The sequence below is a fragment of the Vanessa cardui genome, chromosome 4 (genome assembly GCF_905220365.1).
Source record: "Vanessa cardui chromosome 4, ilVanCard2.1, whole genome shotgun sequence".
NCBI lineage: Eukaryota > Metazoa > Arthropoda > Insecta > Lepidoptera > Nymphalidae > Vanessa > Vanessa cardui.
In genome coordinates, this window is record NC_061126.1 from 15,043,130 (window position 1) to 15,064,040 (window position 20,911).

The 20,911-nt window shown below is 32.4% G+C and overlaps 1 long non-coding RNA gene across 1 annotated transcript in view; it reads left to right on the plus strand.

Moving 5' to 3' along the window:
- LOC124544318 overlaps positions 1–20,911 on the plus strand; it is a 113,891-nt gene that overhangs the window by 44,062 nt on the left and 48,918 nt on the right. The window contains exon 2 of the long non-coding RNA XR_006967530.1: positions 1,175–1,194. This is a non-coding gene — a long non-coding RNA (uncharacterized LOC124544318). The remainder of the gene's footprint in view (positions 1–1,174; positions 1,195–20,911) is intronic.

A 20,911-nucleotide genomic window follows, 5' to 3' on the forward strand; every position in this document is an offset into this window, starting at 1 on the left:
GCACGCGTTCTAACCACTGGGCCATCTGGGCTCTCAATGTATAGTTTAATTATAATTAAAACGTAGTTAGAATATAAATCAAGTTTCTTTATATTTTACTTATGTACATAAAAAACTATGAGTCAGCTGAGATGAAAATGTTAAAATAACTATTAAACACCGGGTCACGTCCGCACAAACTTACAATTGCCTAGACTTATACTCTGTTGTGAATTGCCGGTAACAAATTCCTGACTTTATTGTTATCTTATTATAATAAAAATAATTTATTCATTGTCCTCATGTTCTTTTTTATGTTATATATATGGTAAATAGGCCATATATAGATACATACTTTCTTGTCGGTTCTTCTCGGTAGAATCTACATTCCGAGTTGGTAGGTACACTAAATGTAATTTGTTAAATGACGATTTATAAGTGCTTGCAAAATCCTACTTGAATAATGTTTATTTCTAATTTTTACCAAAGCACCTTAAGTAAAGTAATATGTGGTGTACCGTGTGCCTGTAGTTCCCCTTGCTCACTCGCTGTCGAAGTGTTTGTCGACGCATTGTCTCGACAAACTTAATAATTTTTATATAAAATGACCGCAACAGTAAGTCAATTTAGTGTAACTTATAAAACGCATCTTAACATTTTTTGTAATAACACACACACACACACACACACACACACACACACACACACACCACACACACATACACAAACACACACACACAAGAGTTAGTAAGTGAAGCAATAATATAAAGTAGAAAATAGTATTTTAGTAAAAGCCACACAGAAATCTGAAATTATTAAAAAATATATTTTATATAAGTATTTTATATTTATATGATTTAAAAAAGTCTTACTGTGCATACTATAACTTCCAAGACGAAGCGACGAAACTGTAATAATGTACATTACTGTAATGTAATAATATACATTACAGCTCGTAATCGTGATTGATTTATTCTCTACAAATAATATTAATTACACCCTTAATTTAAATAGACAGATAAAATATGTAAAAATGATTACAATTATAATGGACTACAATTTTTTATGTGTTGCGTGTTTACAGTTAAATATATCGTTAATAAATTCACTAATAAAAAAAATTTAAAATATTTACATGACATAATTATGCTGTTGTAAAACTGAATACTAATTTTATATTTAATTTCTGTTTCAGATATAAAAGCACAACTGTTGGTAAGTAAATATAAATGTATTAAATATTTTATATCTAAGTAAGCTTACAAGTCAAATAAGGAAACTACATATATATTATAAAAATTTTAACAAAAAGAAAAACCGACTTCAAACAAAACACTATTTTAAAACAAATGAATATGCACGAAAAAGTAATAAAAATAATTGCGTATTCAACATATTTTTTAGAGTCTTCCTAAGTTAAATGAAATGAAAAATATTAGACTACTTAAAAGTCGATCTACGATTATATAATGTAGTTATAGTTATTGGTATATTTGGAGCCGGTGTCAGCCACGGCGCCTTTGCCCCAACAATCAAAAGAAAGAAGCGATACGAGCTCCTTGATTGATCCAGTATATTATTGTGTAAAAGGTAATTTGTTAAAAAACATATTTGTTAAAGTATTCTCGTATTGTTTTTTGATAGATATACTGTAGGGTTTTATTGGCTGACACCGACTCCAAATATAACAATAATTATAACTACATGATATAATCGTTAATCGACTTCTGTAAAAGACTAACTATATTTCGTACATCATATGACATCACATCACATACACAAAATTTGATTAAAGATAGTAAGAAATTCTGCCCCATATCGCACCCTAACTGCGAGCCGTATAGGAGTTCCATCACTACATAGTATAAAACAAAGTCGCTTTCTCTGTCCCTATATCTTTAAATCTACGCAACGGATTTTGATGCGGTTTTTTTTAAAAGATAGTGTGATTCAAGGGGAAGGTTTGTGTATATAATACATGAACAATATAGTAAAGAAACACTGATAATTTTAGAAGTTTGCGATGTGATGTCGTAAATAAACAAATTCTGTAGTATATTTAGTATCAGTATTGTACCCGTGCGAAGCCGGGGTGGGTAGCTAGTTGATTATAATATTCGACTATGATAATTACATAAATATAACCACATTACGGAAGGTGACTCAAATATCCAAATAACCTATAAATAAAAGATTCGACTGAGTATCGCTAACGTGCTCCTCAGAATTGTTCCGTTCCCTGCCGTTCCGTTACTTTGTCATGGATCCTGTGCTCAGAACCTTACCAAACTTTCACCAAATTACCCTTGAAGTATATATTTTATAATAAAAAAAGAATTATCAAAATTGGTTAACGTGATTTTCAGTAATTCACCTATTTGTCGCGCATATACATAATGCAAATTTAAGACTTATGTCGTTTTCATATGGATACCATCATCGGAAAAAATTAAAAAAAAAATGTGACCCCACGGGAAGCACTACCTTTCAAACAAAAACAAAATTATCAAAATCGGTCCACCCAGTGAAAAGTTATGAGGTAACAAACATAAAAAAAAAAATACAGACGAATTGATAACCTCCTCCTTTTGGAAGTCGGTTGAAAAGATCAACTTTCATGTATCAAAAGATAAATATCAGAGGAGACACATTGGTGTCTCCTACAACCATACAACTAAACACAAAATTAGCACAATTATCTAACAACGGAATATTGTATTACTAATTCGTATTAATTACTCATCAATAATTTTCGTTAATCAGAACATGATACTATAAATGGGAAAGTAGCTCTCTCTGTCTGGTTGTCAGCTCATCGTGACAACCAATTCGAGTGAAATTTCAAGCATATATAGTTTTAGACTTGGATAAGCCTAAACATATTGGATTAACTTGGAATTTGCGGAAAAATTAAATTAAATGAGGGTGGAGTCGTGAGGAGTTAATAGAGTGATTATAATTATAGTAATAACCTATAAATTTCTTACTACGAGGCTAAGGCCTCCTCCTCTTTGAGGTGTAATTAGGAGCATATTCCACCAATGATTTCCTTCATCGACGAACTCGATATGAAATATAAACACATATTTAGCACATGAAATTCAGTGGTGCTTGCCCGGGTTTGAACTCGCAATCATCGGTTAAGATGTACGCCGCCTAACCACAGAGCTATCTCGGCTCAATATGATTATAATAGAACAAAATCGATATAGACTACTAACAACCTATAGGGTAGGTCCATATCTACTATAATAAATGTATATATTCGTTATTAAATAATAGAAATGTTATACTTGATACCCAGAGTTATTTCGTAAATAATATACTGGTTGAAGCTCCGATTCTCATACATATATCACGAATAATAGATGTTGACTCACTTACGTGCTTACTTTGTAAAAACTTCTCATTTCACTTGTGACATTTTAAGTCGTTATTTTGATACATTACATCGCGTATCATTAAAATGATAATTATTATTATTGCAATTGTCGCATTTCACTTTCTGACATCTCACGATTCTCATCTGTTTTTACAGAATACTATACTCAACGTTGATGATTACGAAAGCGGTTTTGCTCTTTTATTAAATGCGAAATTTAAAATATATATGATTTTTTAACATTGTGCGTATTATATACGTATTACGTATTTGTGTGATACTCTCTATATAAGCAATAACCCTCATCCAGACAGCTGTTCTGCCCAATATTATAACTAAAATGCATTAAGCCAGCAATTGCACAAGGTCAATCACCTTTCAGAACATAGTCGCTATATATTGATTGGTGTAGGTTTTAGTGGCAGCGCATCTTTGATCCCAGGCCCGGAAGCGAGGTGTGCGACCCACTTAGATTAGCTCATATGTCTTATTAAGTTGAGTTCAGGCCACATCGGAAACTATCGACCCTCCGGCGCCGGCGGCCGTCGGAAATCAAACTAATCGATTTTCATTTCGCCGACAGGAAATTAAATCCTTTGAGAGTCGTTCCCGATAACGGATTTCAGCTAAGCACGACACGTGTTCCAACATTCGAGCATTTGATCCGAAACGTGAAAATTTAAATATCATCGGAACCTTTATTAAATTTGTCGTGAATCTAAAACGAGGGATTTACGTCGAATTAATTTTCATATTTATTTCTCCATTCGTAAAATCTCGTCTGCGTCGCTTATCAGCTTTGTAATTTAATACTTTTTCTCCAAATTTATCCGTTCAAATGACATTTCAATAGATAAGGGATCGCTTTAAAGGTATCTTCCTCAATTGCAAATTTAGTAAATACTAACAAGCATCAGTACACAGTACAGTGGTACAGTTATGGTAATATATGGAAACCTTCAAATTTGATTATTTTAAAATATTGTATTTCTCAGAAGGAAAAGAAAATAGCAAGTGACAAAGCTACTCCTTTGAACTACTTTAACTTTGACTCGTGCGAAATTTATATAAATATTTCATAAAGATTTAAACCAGAGGACAAACTAAATCTATTTCTCCAAGAGCAGCATTAAAAGATTGCATTAAACCTGATAAATCGTATTCATTTAGGAATCACAGTAAATTATATTGAGCATTATGCCGTCGAATAAATGTGCAGAAGTTATATCGTTGCAGGCCCTTTTTTTTCGCTTCAAAAAGTTTCCCCCACATAAGGTGCCATACAATCCCCCCACCCCGGTATGTGTGACTCACCGGTACCTAGGATTCTAGTACACCGAAATACCCACTAAAAACCAGCGGCCCCTGTTGTTTCGATGGTCGCCACATCGCTTTCGTATGCTACCATGACGCCCTGAAGGTCAATCTGCAATTCCTATGAAGGTTTTCCAAGTACTGTTAACCCTGAAGTCGGTGCAGCATCTATTGAGTTAAGTTTTCGGTTATTTCTATTAAGAATTTTTACAGTAGTACTCTGCATTTGAATGCGTTTCTATTCTCATGCTCGTGCACATAAAACCGCTCATAGTTCCTGATCTTTGATTTGGAATCCTACATCTCTCCTCAAAAAGAAGGTTAGCATGTTATTTATCTTCGCTAATCCAAGGCGAATTACATGTAGTAACACGATTTCATTAGGCACGCTTGCTTTGCAATGTTTTCCCACAGAGCACGAGACAAATTATAAACAAAAAAACTCTTTTAGCTTTTTCAGATTTGTACCCGCAATCTACGCTTAATATCCACGTCTTAATATTAATTGTATCATCTTGTTAATAATTTATATTACAAAGTTAATATTCACATTTAATAAAAATAACCAAAATAAAGAACCGAGATAGCCCAGTGGTTAGAACCGTGCATTTTAACCGATGATTGTTTGTTCAAACCCAAGCAAACAACACTGAATATTCATGTGCTTAATTTGTGTCTATAATTCATCTCCAAATCTTCTCCTTAAAGGGAGAGAAGGCCCATTAGTAGGAAATTTACAGACTGTTATTGTTATGTTTAACCAAAATACTAAAACTACTTGCATGTGTATACATGTGCATGTTTTTTTTAAATTGCTAAGTCTGTTCTCTTTCTGTTCGTATTGTGAGCACACTATTAGTTATGTTTTCGAAAGTAAGGCGATCGCCGAGGTCGAGTGCTATGCCATGTACATAAGAACGTTTGGATTCGTTCGCGGACAAGACGCTTTCCCTCGGGAAATTAGGAAGCTATATACTGACCACGGCTGGTACGAATCCGCATCAGACTTTAATAAATATAAACGCATATTGTACATGTTTACTTATAATTGAATCGTTTCAATTGTTTTAAAAATGTAACTTAAATCTAAAATTCACGTTCAAAGAAAATCAAATTTAAAGACAGTATTTATGTATCGGTATAATTTTTTTTTTGTTTTAATGACTTTAAGTAATAAAACCTTATTTTAATTAGGCAATACTTAATTGTTTTTAACGGTATATAAGAGTTATTTAATTTAAATGAGAATTAGATAGCCCTTTCATAGCGCGGTTCCCAAGTGCGTTTAATTAGGACGCTTAGTTTAAGAAATAATTAGTAACATACAGTGATTTTTTTTTAAATAATATTGTATTTTTTTTTAATGAAAATCGATTTTTAAAGATCACACGTAAAGGCAAAATCGAATATCGTTTTAATCGACTAGAAATCAGTCTCTCGATATAAATATAATCGCTGTAGTAAAAATAACCCCCTTGCACTCAGCTAATTTCATCTAATGTAGAACTGTTAAACAAATCGCGGGACACGAGAAAGCCATTATTTTTTACTCGAGAGTTTTAGGTGTAGCGGATATAAAGTTTACGCGCGACCACAATACAACACAACGCTTTCAGTGCTTAATCTAGATTTATTGGAATATTTTAACTTTATTTTTGCCATTATTAAATTACATTTTTATATTTCCATTTCCATTCGAAACGAGTTCCTGAGGGTTATGGATTTTTTGAAACCTGGAAATGCCTGTTTGTTTCACCAACATTTACAATTCTGCCTCTGTGACCTTGACAATGCTAGCCAACCAAGAGCTATTGGCACTCGACAAAACTAATATCTAGATCTTTATTGTGTATTTATTCATAGCACATTACATGATTAACTAAATTTACGGCATTACCCGCTCGAAATTTATAAAACTTCCAATTCAAATTTTACCCCCTTATGGGTGCAGTATTGTAAAATATATTCTTAGCCAATCTACACCCTAAAAGGAACTTACCTGTCAAATTTCAAGTTTGCAGCTGTAATAGTTTTTGCAATAACGTGATTAAAATAATTAGTTAAAATCCGTCATTATATTAATATTTCCTCAACGTTATTTATTCTGCTGCCAATTACTAGTGCTTTGATTTATTTCATTCTAAGTTAATAGGTGAGTCATAGCTATTAAAGGGTCCAGAAAATTAAGGTGTCAGAACTTTGATTATTTATTACAACTGCAATATCAAGAGGCGGTAGTAACAACATATCAGATAAATTTTTGTATCTATCTATCTTGATATTAAATTTTAGACAATTTCATACATAATATCCGAAATTACAGTGAATAAATGGTATGGTTTTCTTATTGAGTACCAATGTTTCTTTATAGATAGATGAGTCTATCATCTTCATATATTTTATCTTTCTTATATTCATCCTACTGTCCATTATTGGTAGCCTGATATAGCTGTAACATAACAAGAATAATTTTTGTATTTTCTACTGACAGTTTCAAGCAAGCAAACGCATATAATGTTGTCTTTAATTTTCGCGATTATTACACAGTCTACCCGTGACCACGAACGCTGTAAAGTGCTCGAAACGTCGGGATGTTAAAAATAATTAATATACGCGATTCAAATCCGTTATAGCTAGATTTATTTCAAAGCAAACGATTATTTTGTTTTTTTAAATACAGTGACCGAACATAAGACTGTGTATACCATAAACAAAGTATTCATCTAAATTTCAAATCCCATTGATTTCACGCTCAATGATAAGGAAACGAAATCTATATGCTATTTGACTTATGTATTTACTACGACTATATACTTGAGTGGTGTAGGCGTTTACCGCCCACATCATTTAAGTTTTGATGTCACAATACGAGGTCAACGACCTTTATTTTTATCCCAACGTAAATTTACTTTAAAATAAATCGTTATAAAGAGGATTTAACTAACGCGCGTAATTTTAAGGCTTGCTTGAATAGTACTATGCTCTGTTGTAACCGCCACCGAAGCGTGCTAAGCGAAGATTAAGTAATTATTCACATTTTGTGTTGATAACCACACAGTTAATAATTTATTACGTTCTTACATGCATATCTGAAACTAAAACTCGTTTAAAACTAAAAATTAAACCACTCTGAGTTATGAAATTTTATACTATATAATGCAATTTTATGTTTCCATTACCCGTTTCTTACGATTTATTAAGTATTTGTGTATAGTGATATTATTTATAAATAACAATTATTGGTATGGATACGATAAATAATTGTCGGCGTGCTTTTGTGTGTGTGTGTGTGTGTGAGTGGACAGAATAATAAATATAAATTCGATTAATATTGTTGAATTAATTTTACCAAATTTTAATTCGTGTATTGAAGATGAAGAGTCTTTGTGAGTGTGTAAATCTATAAAAAAACTCATATTGTACTTTTTTTAAAGAATTTAAAGTGATAAATGTGGATTTATTTTATCTTTTATTGCGTATATTTGTTGTGTCATAATGTACATGTCTTTATTGTTGCGTCATGAATGAAGTTTTTGGAAATATTATAACAATATTTTTAGGCAAAATTGTGCCAGTTACCAAACACAAGAGCAAAAGTACCATCACGACCGGATAAGCTTGTTCTTGTAACCCATACTTTCGTATTAGTGTAGTACGACATAACTTATATGTAGCATCGGCATATTCAATAAAACCTATAACTGCCGATTTATACAATCAATAGAAATATCGCGCCATTCGACGCTATTCTTCGCTATAGATTCTCGCGTCAATTCAACCCGAGAAACAAATGCATGTTAATCGACGTATCAAATTGAGGAATATATTAAATCATATGATGTAAAGAGCATATTCACGTAAGAATTCAATTTTGATAATTTGGGATAGCGTACTTAATTTGGATGTGATCGGTTTTACGAATTTTGTCGATGCTACATCTGAGTTGTGTCGTACTACACAATGTGTTAACTACATTTTGACAGGTTTTTACGACCGACTAGTTTAACGTTATTGTGATTTCCCAGATACAATACCTTTGGTTTAGTTCCCTCGATTCTTGAGATAAAACTCGATTGAAGTGAGCTCTTAACATAAAATCTCTAACAACTTACAAAGAATATAATAATCATAATATAATAATAAAACATTTTCTTTATTTCCTTAGCATACATAGCAAAGTAAATACTTTAAATTTTTCTGATATACGCTGGCGGGTAATAGGCCTCCTCCAAAATTGCAAGAGATGAGGTGACTATATCCAACATACGAGTAAAATACTTGTAAAATGACGTTTCTTGTCTGTCTTCGCTTTACTTTTAGCGCATTTCTTTCCACCATCCGATAAAATACACTTGTGGCGAGAACTAACTTATCACGTTCATCATTTTTATTGCGAACGCGTCTGAAATATTAGAACAAGCATAAAACCAGTGATATGTAAAATATACATGAGTAATTATTGCTATGTTGGCACAGAGGCTGAAAACGCCACTAAAATCGAAATTCGAACCTCTTGCTTTCAATAAATTTCGAATTTCGAACACTACAAACCTCTTTTGTCTCATAACAAGGGACCACACACTTTGGCACAGATAGTTAATATCCTAGAGATTTAAAACAATTTAAAAAAGGACCGCTTGTTGTATATTTGCTTGCAAAACTTCTGCCTCGCAAACCACTTTGTGGAACCAGCTATCACCGGCGGTTTTTCCGAATCGATAGGACTTCGGAACCATAAAAAAATGTCCATGGGCGGTGGTAATCACTTTTCACCAGGTGAGCCGCCTGCTCGTTTGCCACATATCACATATTTTTTTATGTAGTTAACAGTCATTTGTTAACATGATCAAACTCATATGCATAATATCAATAAAATATCGTAAATAAAAAAAATCAATTAAAAGTGTGACAAATTTTATTACTAACATGAATACCTTCAGACAATTTTATACTAAAATATTAATAATACTTTGTAATCAGATCGTTTAGTATTTTTTATTCATCGTCGATCATTTAACAACGACCACTTAATGTCATAAACTAAGCAGTAATTATTATAACTTCAACATATGTTATATATATTCCAGTAAACAACTCACTAGTTAATTAACATAATGTTTGCTGTCTAGATAAAATGGCTTGGCTAAATTTTAAAGTAAAAAATTAAACATCCTTCGAACTTTCTATCTTTCAAAATGAAAGTGCTCACTCAGCCGTCTTCAATTAACTCTTTGACGCGTTTTAATTTAAAAAAGAAGTTACAAAGTGTTTTTCTATCGCAAACTTATAAACAACGCAAAAAAATACGAACGAAACCTATGACATCAACGCTTTAAAAAAGTCACAAAAACGGACAGTAATTAATAATGAATTAAATTCATGATCTCAGAAACAAAATTACAGCATAAAAAAGGTTTTATATATTTTGCACTGGTACAACAACAAAAACAACAGCCTGTAAAATTCCCACTGCTGGGCTAAAGGCCTCCACTCGTTTTGAGGGGAAGGTTTGGAACATATACCACCACGCTGTTCCAATGCGGGTTGGTGGAAACGGGTATAATGCTGACACTAAATATACTACCGAAATCTTCTGTTACTTTACTATTGTGCATGCATTATATACAAATACCTTCCTATCTAATCACTTTATCCATTAAAAAAACCGCAACAAAATCCGCTACATAATTATAAAGATCTAAGCATACATAGTAACAGACAGCGGTAAGCGACTTTGTTTTATACCATGTAATAATAATAAAATAATAATGATGATATGACAATAAAGATATTCTTTAATCAAATAGCAGTACTCAGTATTACTGTGGGTCAGTTGATGAGTGAGACAGTGTCACCTACAGGCAAGGGACATCTTAATTTCCAAGGTTGGTGGCGCATTGGCGATATAAGTATTAGTTAATATTTCTTTAACAATGATGATGAATACGACGAAAATGTATCTAAAAGTATTAAAATTAAACTGTAACAGACATATTTAAATCCGACGAGGGAGATTTTAAAATTGGAACACCGAATCCACAATCGAATTATGTAAATTTCATCCGTCATATTTTATTGTCGAACATAAATTATTGTTGGCTGGAAAATCACGGAGCAATCGATTTTTTATTGGCAGAGCGAATCAACAAGGGCTGCATGGGGAATTCAGATTTCGCCTTTTCGCCTCCGGATAAAAACCGACAAGCCCTTTGTTAATTTAAACGTGTAATAAAGAAAGGAAAAATTGTGACAGTTTTTTTAAATTTCATTTTCGAAAAATGTATTTCGACTTTTTAAGATGTTTTATGTTATAACCGGAGCATAATCTAATATTAGAAAGCATTTCCTTTTAATTTTTAGTATCTTAAAAAAATAACGAGCGAAAATACGCCCTTGTTGAACAAAGCCTGTGCCATCACGCTGCTTCAATACAAATAGGTTCAAATGAGGTAGACAACAGAAAATGTAGTGGAATATGTTCCGAACCTTCTCCTTGAAGGGAGAGGAGCCTTAGCCAGCCGGGGGAAATTTACCGGCTGTTGTTGTTGTTGTTTTTGTTGTTAACATGCATTCAATGCTTTATGACGTTTTTCTCCATCACACCAACCCAAAATTATGATAAGAGACACAACACAAGACTCACACAAACTTAATATCTGTCTGAAGTGTTTCATGATAAATCAAAATAATATCTTTATAATTAACAAAATAAAATTCAATGATTAGTCAATCCAATTTTATGCTCGAAATCAATTCACAAATATCTAAAAGAATCTATTATTCACTGGCCTTAAAATAGACACACCTTTTTGTTGCGAGCATATTTTTTCTCATTCGTTTTTTGAGTGCGAGCTGGGTGCAAAAAAACAATTTCAAATACTGTTTAATTGACAATTAAACGAAATTAAACTTGTGCTTTACTACTAGTATTACTACTATTATAAAATACCATTAATTATTTTAATGGTAGTGCGTAATAAGTAAATGTATCCATAAAAAACTGTGGTGTCTAATATATATGACACTTAGTAGTTTTGTACACCTTTTTTATGGTATAGGTTGGCGGACGAGCATATGGGTCACCTGATGGAAAATGGTCACCATCACCCATAGACAATGACGCAGTAAGATATATTAACTTTTCCTTACACCGTCAATGTGCCACCAACCTTAGGAACTAAGATGATATGTCCCTTGTGCCTTTAGTTACACTGGCTCACTCACCCTTCAAACCGGAACACAACAATACTGCGTACTGTTGTTTGGCGGTAGAATATCTGATGAGTGGGTGGTACCTAAACAGGCGGGCTTGCACAAAGCCCTACGACCAAGACAGCTACTTCAAGTCCTAGGCACCTATTGCCAATAGGTGCCTAGGACTTGAAGTACTTGAAGCAGGTATATTTTTTATCTACTTACTATTAATATATTTTCATAAAAACACTCATACTTGTGATAATAAAGGGTAAGTGAGCCAGCGCAATAAAAGACAAAAGATACATAACATCTCATTTCCCAAGTGATGCATTGATTGGTGAACGTTATTATTTCTCTGCAACGCCAATCTCTGAGATCAATGGTGACTACTTACAATATGGAGGCCTTTTTGTTTGTCTCTACATTAATTAAAATACACTAAAGACACAATAAATTATATGAGTATTATATTTAATTTAAAAACAAAATATTAAAAATTTCTTTGTTAAAAATTAATTTCGCGTTCATACAAAATATTTACTTGCGTTGTTAAACGTTTGCGTTAGACCGGCGTGTTTGTGTGAGGATTGATGCCTAAGTCTAGGCGGAAGAGACTGTGCTGGGCGCTGTGGAAGTCTCGTGAAGGCTCTAGTGAGCGTAGGACAGTTAATTACACAAAAATGCGGAAAATGCTTGCAAATGATAATTTAGAAACGTAAGAAAACAACTGAGAAACGCCTTGAAAATATTGTAATAATTGCTTCTCATTGTACCTATTATACGACTCTATTATATTGTAAGGTGCAACCTCTCTCTATTTAAACGTATTTATTACTTGCGCGTGCGACACTCAGGTACAGCTATTTGCGGCTGTGGTTTCATTCGTCACATGGTGCAATGCTTGAGAAATATTTATAAATAAAATTTACCATTAGAAAGTTATAGGGGTTTGTTTTTATTTCAAATTCATATATATATTTAAAAAAACTTACCAATTCTTGTCCTTCATATAATTAAGGTGAGCCGTTTAGTAATGATCCTTCTTTTTGAAATAAGCAATATGATTCGGATTCAAAGTCAAAATATTCTCGTTTCAATTAGGCTTATAAAAGCAATTTTAAACTATCATGTTAAAGTTTTGTATTATATGTAAATATACCACCGATTCGGATTAAATTCTATCGATAAGAACCGGCGAGAAACTAGCGAACGATAAAGATAAATTTATCTATTTACAGCTTTATTAAAACTTTGGAATTAGCTTATTTAATTTTGGAATATGTATCCCGTGTCTTTAATTACACTGGCTCACTCACGAATCAAACTCTTGATTTATGAGTGATTAACAGCTAAACTAAGGTTTCCTTTCGAAGAAGGATTAGAACGTATTCCACCACGATACTGACAGTATACTTTCAGTATTTTAATATGTAGGTTTCACGACGTTTAGCTTTTACGAAGCATTTATATATTGCAAGAAATCGAAATATTTGATTTTTTATAAAGAAACTGGGATTTCAATAATGTCGTTAATAGCTATTGTGCTAACCAAACATATTACATAATACGTTTGACATAAATCGAGCTGCCCGAGAACATAGTGTGAAGCAATCCAATTTAAAAGATCTGCAGTAACAGTACTCAGCTTATAAGTAGACGTAAATAGATTACCTGCTACGTTAAATTGTTACGAATATGACTTTTCGAAAGAGTCGTGACGAGAAATGTCATTTTTTTAAAAATACCACTTATATTGGCTTTTGTTATCCAATACTCGACATAAATGGTTCCATTTATGTTAAATAAAATTTTCGAAATATGTCAATTCAAAACTTTTGAGATTAATCAAATTAAGTGTTATTAAAGCTACTATCTTGACGATCTCCGTGGTCGAGTAATGTGTACACCGGTTTTCATGGGTACGGCACTCCGCTGTCCCGGGTTCGATTACCGGCCGAGTCGATGTAGAAGGAGTTAATTAGTTTTCTACGATGTTTTGGACCACAAACACCCAGACGTTTATGGTGCCGCCGTTACTTCTGATTCCATAACATAAGTACACTAGCTATTTACATCAGAGCAATGTATGTGATATTGTCCAATAAAAAAAAAACTATTTTTCTCATTTAAAAACAAAAATAATCTAATTTTCATAATTAACCACAATAAAAATCTTTCTTAGCTAACTTCCTAACGTTTTCCAAACAAAACAGTTATTTCTGATCCTTCATAATATTGACTCAAGGATGCACAGACGGTAAAACAGATCCCTTTAGTACTAGACGTAATACCATTGTGCAAGTGGCAAGTCATCACGAGGAGCCATCGCGGTGACGACACGTGAAACCATCAAACAAAACATCACGACACTTTCTCTCGAAACATTTGGCCCGCGTTAAAAAATTTAAAAGTAAAAGTGTCACTTGCGAAACCTGTTCCTAACGTGACTTTAATAAGTCTTTCATTAAAATAAATATAACTTGTAATAAACAGTTCATTTTCCACAGCTAGGCAAAGCATAATTTCATTCTAAGCATGTAAGTTTTTGAAGAAATATATTACACTTCTCTGCTAAGCAAAGCTAGTGTTAGCGCGTTTTTTAAAAAAAAAAGTAACAACCTATAAATTTCCCACTGCTGGGATAAGGCCTCCTCTTCAATTAAGGAGAAGGTTTGGAACATATTCCACCACGCTGTTCCAATGCGAGTTCGTGGAATGCACATGTTGCGAAATTTAGATGAAATTAGACACATGCAGGTATCCTCAGGTGTCAGAAGATGAATTATAAACACAAATTAAACACGTATGTATATATAGTGGTGCTTGCCTGGGTTTGCACTCGCAATCATCGGTTAAGATGCACGCGTTCTAACCACTGGGCTTTTTGATTTGATGATTGACTGGGTCAATATTTTTATTTAAAATATTGATAATGTACAAAAAATGACCGGTTTGAGAAACACAATACGTCCTCACCTCACTCAGACCTGCGTAAAAAGAAATTGCGGGCATAATCATATTTCTATTTGAAATGGCCTGAAGGCAAACGTTCATTCCCAAGGTATGTATGTCATCTAAAAATCATTAGTTTTATCTCTTCCGTTAAAATTCACTGTTTATTTTATACTGGGCCGCACACTCACACTATTGTATTTGGACTCAATACCATATATCATATAACACAAATAATATGCTTATATTTTTATATAATCACTGATTGTCTAATGCCCTTTGGCGTGAGACATAATCGAACGAATACTTTCTGTCTTACAGAAAAAGTTGCTGTGAAATATGGACGGACAGATATAAGGGTTCCGTTTTTTGCTATTTGTCTACGGAACCCTAAAAATTATAGCAAGCAATATTAGCAAACCATCTGCAAAACGACTTATGTTCTTTCAATTTGATTTATTAATTCTAAATATAAATTTGAAATGATCGAATTTACAATGTATTAAATGACTAGTTATTACTGAATATTTATTTTAATTTAATGTCACGAACTATTTACCTAAACTATGCCATCGGTATGTTTAATATCGTGTGAACGAAACCCAAGAATTGTTATCAGTTCATTATCTTACAAAATAATTGACACAAATATTTTAAAAATAGCGCGGGTCATAACTTTACCATATAAGACAGTCTGATGCTTAAATAAGTCATTAAAATTATTACATACATTCATAAATATGACAATACTGTAAAGGAATTCCTATGATTATTGTGTTATTTAAATTGTGTTATCTAGTTCTGAATGAGTTATATTTAACCTACATATAAGAAATATTTTTACTTTAGTTAGTCCAGCTTGTCTGAGGCTAGATTAACTTAGCAACTGCAGATCATGAGTTCGATCGAATACCGAAATAAAAGTTATTTCGTTTGTGTCTCGTATTAGTTGAGTTAAGAATAATCACGTAAAATCGTTGATTCTGGGTTCGATCTAAGCCGTGCCTTTTGCGTCGTCGATTATGAGTGAAATTGTAGTACAGCTGGATATTATTCGGGGAAATAAAAATGCTACATAAAATTGAAGTTTTTAATAGTAAATAAATGACATCCTAGCAGCATCCTCGTCGTTATCATAATCATTTCTTAAAGTAATCAATTCAAAAATATATTAAATTCGAGTAGGCAACATTTCCAAGGTACATTTTATATACACAACTTGATACATTTATAATTTCATATATACAATTTAAAGTTCCTATGGATTGGAAAATAATATTAGCAAAACACTCAGCAGTTAATCGTTTTCGTAGAGATATAAGTACTTATCATATAAAAATAGATTTATTACATAAATACGTGTAAATACAAACGCAAGAGGGGACATCCCCAGGCTAAAGTGATAACTTAAGAATACACTAGCTGATGGCAGTTGGAAAATATAAGTCGAATATTGGGCTCAACGGCGAGGTCTGTTATAGCTTTATGTCCAGCAGTGGACACACTATGATACCATAGTAACTCAAAGCTCTTACATCATCATGCATAATTATAATCGTCTACATAGCATACGTATATAATAATAGTTTTTTAATACGATCTTTAAATATTGGTACACGTACAATCAATAAATAATCAAGTTACGAAATACAATTATCTCAAAATTTATTGAACAACTTTTAAATTCGTATCAATTGAACATATCAGTGTAATTGACTTATACAAAAGAAATATATAGCAATTATAAAGCACGCTAAGTATATTAGTGGTCGCCTCGTTGAAGTCACTAACTCGCTCACACTTAGAAACCTGTAATTACAATTGAAAACATGAATTGAAACGAATGACAGCGTAATTTCAAAAGACTAGAATTTATTCGGAATGTAGAGTAGCCAGCTGTTGCAACGAATAAAAGAAATAGATGCGTGACCTTTGAAATAGAAAAGTCGGCCTTCACGCTCGCTGAACGTGAATTAAAATCATTTTTCAATGATTATACCGCGCGGCAGGAAAAGGAAATAACACTAGAAAATTACTAGATCACCTCAAGGCGGTGCGGATTATGATCTAATTATTATGTAAAGATTTACAAGCTATGGGTATTAATTCCATGGCTTTGTTTACATCGATTTTCCAAACTTATATAATATACATCGTGGTTTTTAAAATGTGAATTAACAAGTAAGTGTAATTATTCTATATTGAATGAAGGATTTTTAATTGATTTGCTTTAATTAAAAAATGAAAAGTATCGAAAGCTCGGTAGATAAAACATGCAACACTTGACCAAAGATCAAGTTCCCAATCATTTTTTTTAATGAATTTCGTGAAGGAAGTTCTATTCGCAAGCTCACACAGCAGCCATGTGGCAATGTGGATTTATTTGATCAGTAGGTGGACACGCAAATGGCTCGTCTGATGATAAATGGTCATCGCTTCTTCAAACATTTATACCATATGATATTTTACCACCTTGAAACTAAAAAACCACAATATTAAATAATGCTTTTAGGCGATAGAAGCTTGCATAAAGTGCAGGTAGACTTATCAATTAATTATAATATATTTGTAAAAATGTTTTGAATGTGACTATGTTAATACAAATTTATTGTTTTATCTAATCATACGATAAATCAATTACTGTTTTATTTTTGTATTTAAATTAAACACATTCCTTATAAATATACGACTAAAACATTATTTAAATCAATTAGATTTATATATTTGTAATCTAGCAAAAAAACGTCGCGATTTCGTTCGTAAATATATGAGAATAATAATATTTGCTTTTAAAGCTATATATAATAATATAATTAAAAATATAATTGAAATATTCTATTCTATCATGGAAATTATTCTTAAGTATTGCTCTCTACTCTACTGCTGGGCTAAGACTTCTTCTTGAGGGGAAAAACTTTTTTGAAGCTTCTTCCACATCCATCCATATTTACAATATTCTCTATCTTGTAGAGTTCAGTCAGTGTTTGTAATGTAAGCGCAAAAAATATATTTATTTACGCCATCACTTTAAAAACCTCTGAAATTATCAGCGTCTCTCTACTAAATTGTACATGTACTACAATCAATGTATCTTGAAATAAACTGAATCAAATTCCGTCGCGTAATTTTAAAGATCTAAACATACATAAGGACGGCAGCAGTAAGCGACTCTGTTTTATACTATGTAATGATGATGATTACAAAAACGAGACTTCACCTGTTTTTGCGAACACACTGCGCACAATAATATATCCTGTGCAGGCTCCTTTGAGATCGGACATCGTGGTGAAAATCTCCAAGCATTTTAAAGGAAACCTTAGCTTGACAGCGACATTTACTTTACTATATAATACATGCATTTTGAAAAGTAGTGTGGCAGGATTGAGTCATTATAAGACGTATGTATGTATATCCTTCGTTTACGTGATTGTAAGAAATAGCAACTTGACCTTAGGAATCTATTCTTATACGCTCTGAGGTCATCTGTAAAAGGAATTGTTGTCATTTACGAGTAATAAACTCATGCGAATGATTAAAATATTCATAAAGATTCCTAATTAAGATTATGCTTTAAGTTTCAGTATATACAATGTATTATCTTAATTCCGTCATTATTTTTAATGAATAAATTTGAACCATTCAAATATTATATTTTTCCTTATTTATAATAAAAATAATATGTAATATTCTGTATTGTAAACTAAAAATACAGTAATTTATATTTAACAATACAAATAGAAATCGTTTCTTTTTACCAGACTACTTTCATTTTTAAACATTTTTATTGCTACAAATAAATTCATAAACTAAAAATTAAACAGTAATAATTATAGGTATTCAACAATTGAATGAAATCCTCATTATATAGGTGAAGTTTTATGGACTTAATTTCATCACGATGTACAGTCGCGGTAAAAAAGGTTCGTCACCTTAAGATCTATTTTCGTATGTTCAGTATGAACGATAATCTGTTTTACTGATTGATAATGACATGTTTAGATACAAAACGTACTAAGAGGTTAAGACTTCATAAAGGAATAAATTTGTCGAAGGTTTTCTTACTCTGACTGTACAATAGCGAACGAAAAAATTACATCCGATATAATTAAACATAAATCGAATTTCTTTCACAGTCATATACTGTATCGTGTTATATAATTCTTAAAGATATGCAATGTCCTGTAAAATGATGGAATATCAGTGAAAATTCTTCGTTATTCGACATCATAACTGACCTAGTTGTCACCGTCTATGGTTGACCGAAGTTGTGAAAATGCAAGGGTCAACGGACTCGTGATCAGATAAATTGCAAGGAATTGAGCCGTAACGGACGAAATACGGAGCATCTGTCCTGCGAGCGAACTTGACATCTCGTGAAAGATATATAACACAGCTTTATTTCGGCCTCGTATGTTTCCGTATTTTATACATCATGTTCCCTTAACGTCTTGTGGGTCTTAGCTTGGTTTTTGTGTTTTGTTTACAAAGGAAATCTGTCATAAGTTATTATGAATACAAAGAATACAAAATAAGATGTCTATTCATTATTTGTACTATGAACAAAATCTTTCCTACGATACGTAATTTTTTTTAAATATAGTAACAATTAGCTACAGCCATTACGTTCGATTAATAAATGATTAAGCTACAATCAATGTCTCTGCGACATGATATCGAAAGTTTCGATATGTTGCCTAATTCGCCAAGCAGGCGTGACTCCGCACTTACGAGGTAATTTATAAATTTTACAATTTTATTATTGCATTTTTCAACGGAACACTAAAATTCAATGCCGCCATAGGAAAGCGTGCTACGAGCCGTACTCCAATTTTGCTAGCTATAAAAATTTCGCAAAACTCTTGGTTTATTATTATTACGACATTCGATATTAGCCAACTTTATGATTTTTGTTATGATATTAATTAACCGCTATTATAGCACACAGGAAACTCGAAACCGCTTCGAAATAATGCTTTAAACAAACATATTGCTCTACGAAAACAATTACCTTGTTTATTATAGGTCATCGACACTATCAAAACAAATATTGTCTTTATAAAATGAATGAAGAATTTGGAGTAACGAGGCCTTTGTCATACCTTGGGTAAGACCATAGGCAAATGTCAGAAACGAGTTTTTATAACAATGGATTAATTAATTAGGATTTTTTTCATATGATTGTTATTATGTCATACTTCATACCGTGTTTTATAAGCTGTTAAAGTAAGCGGAAAGAAAATTAAAGGTTCGGACACTTTCGCGGAAAACGTTAACAAAACTATTACATGTTACACTAAAACTTTACACTGCAAATTATGGATCCCGGAAATGCTTCTAATGATTGCATAAGAGCGTGAAATATTAATTTATGTGTGACATAGGTAATATATACATAGTATATAAGAATCGAGATGGCACAATGGTTAGAACACGTGCATCTTAACGCATATGAGCTTAATTTGTGTTTATAATTCATCTCGTGCTCAGCGGTCAAGGAAAACATCGTGAGGAAACCTGCATATGACAAATTTCATAGAAATTCTGCTACATTTGTATTTCACCAACCCGCATTGGAACAGCGTGGTGGAATATGTTCCAAACCTTCTCCTCAAAGGGAGAGGAGGCCTTTAGCCCAGCAGTGGAAATTTACAGGCTGTTGTTGTTGTTGTTTTAGGTAATATAACACATAACTCACACAAACATATTCCAATTCCCAATGACAATGTGTGATCAATCATTACATCTAGACGTAGGGGGCATCCCTGTGTGTGTGCGTTGTGCCTACATAACATTAATAAACATCGTATATTTTAAGTTTTTTTTCTTAATATTTTATCTAAATGTAAGTAAAGACCCTTCTTTATCATCGGAAATCTTTTCAGGGATCCGAGATATTTCGTTTCGCCCCAAACATTCAATCAGTGTGAAATAAAATATTATGTCACGTGTTGGACCTTAATGGTATTTGGGGTGAATATTAAAATAGAATTTGATTGTCGTGCGAATTTTCGGTTTTTTTCGAGGAATAAATAATTTATTATAAGTGATTATATTAATTTTGTTTTACGTATTGTATTACAAATGACA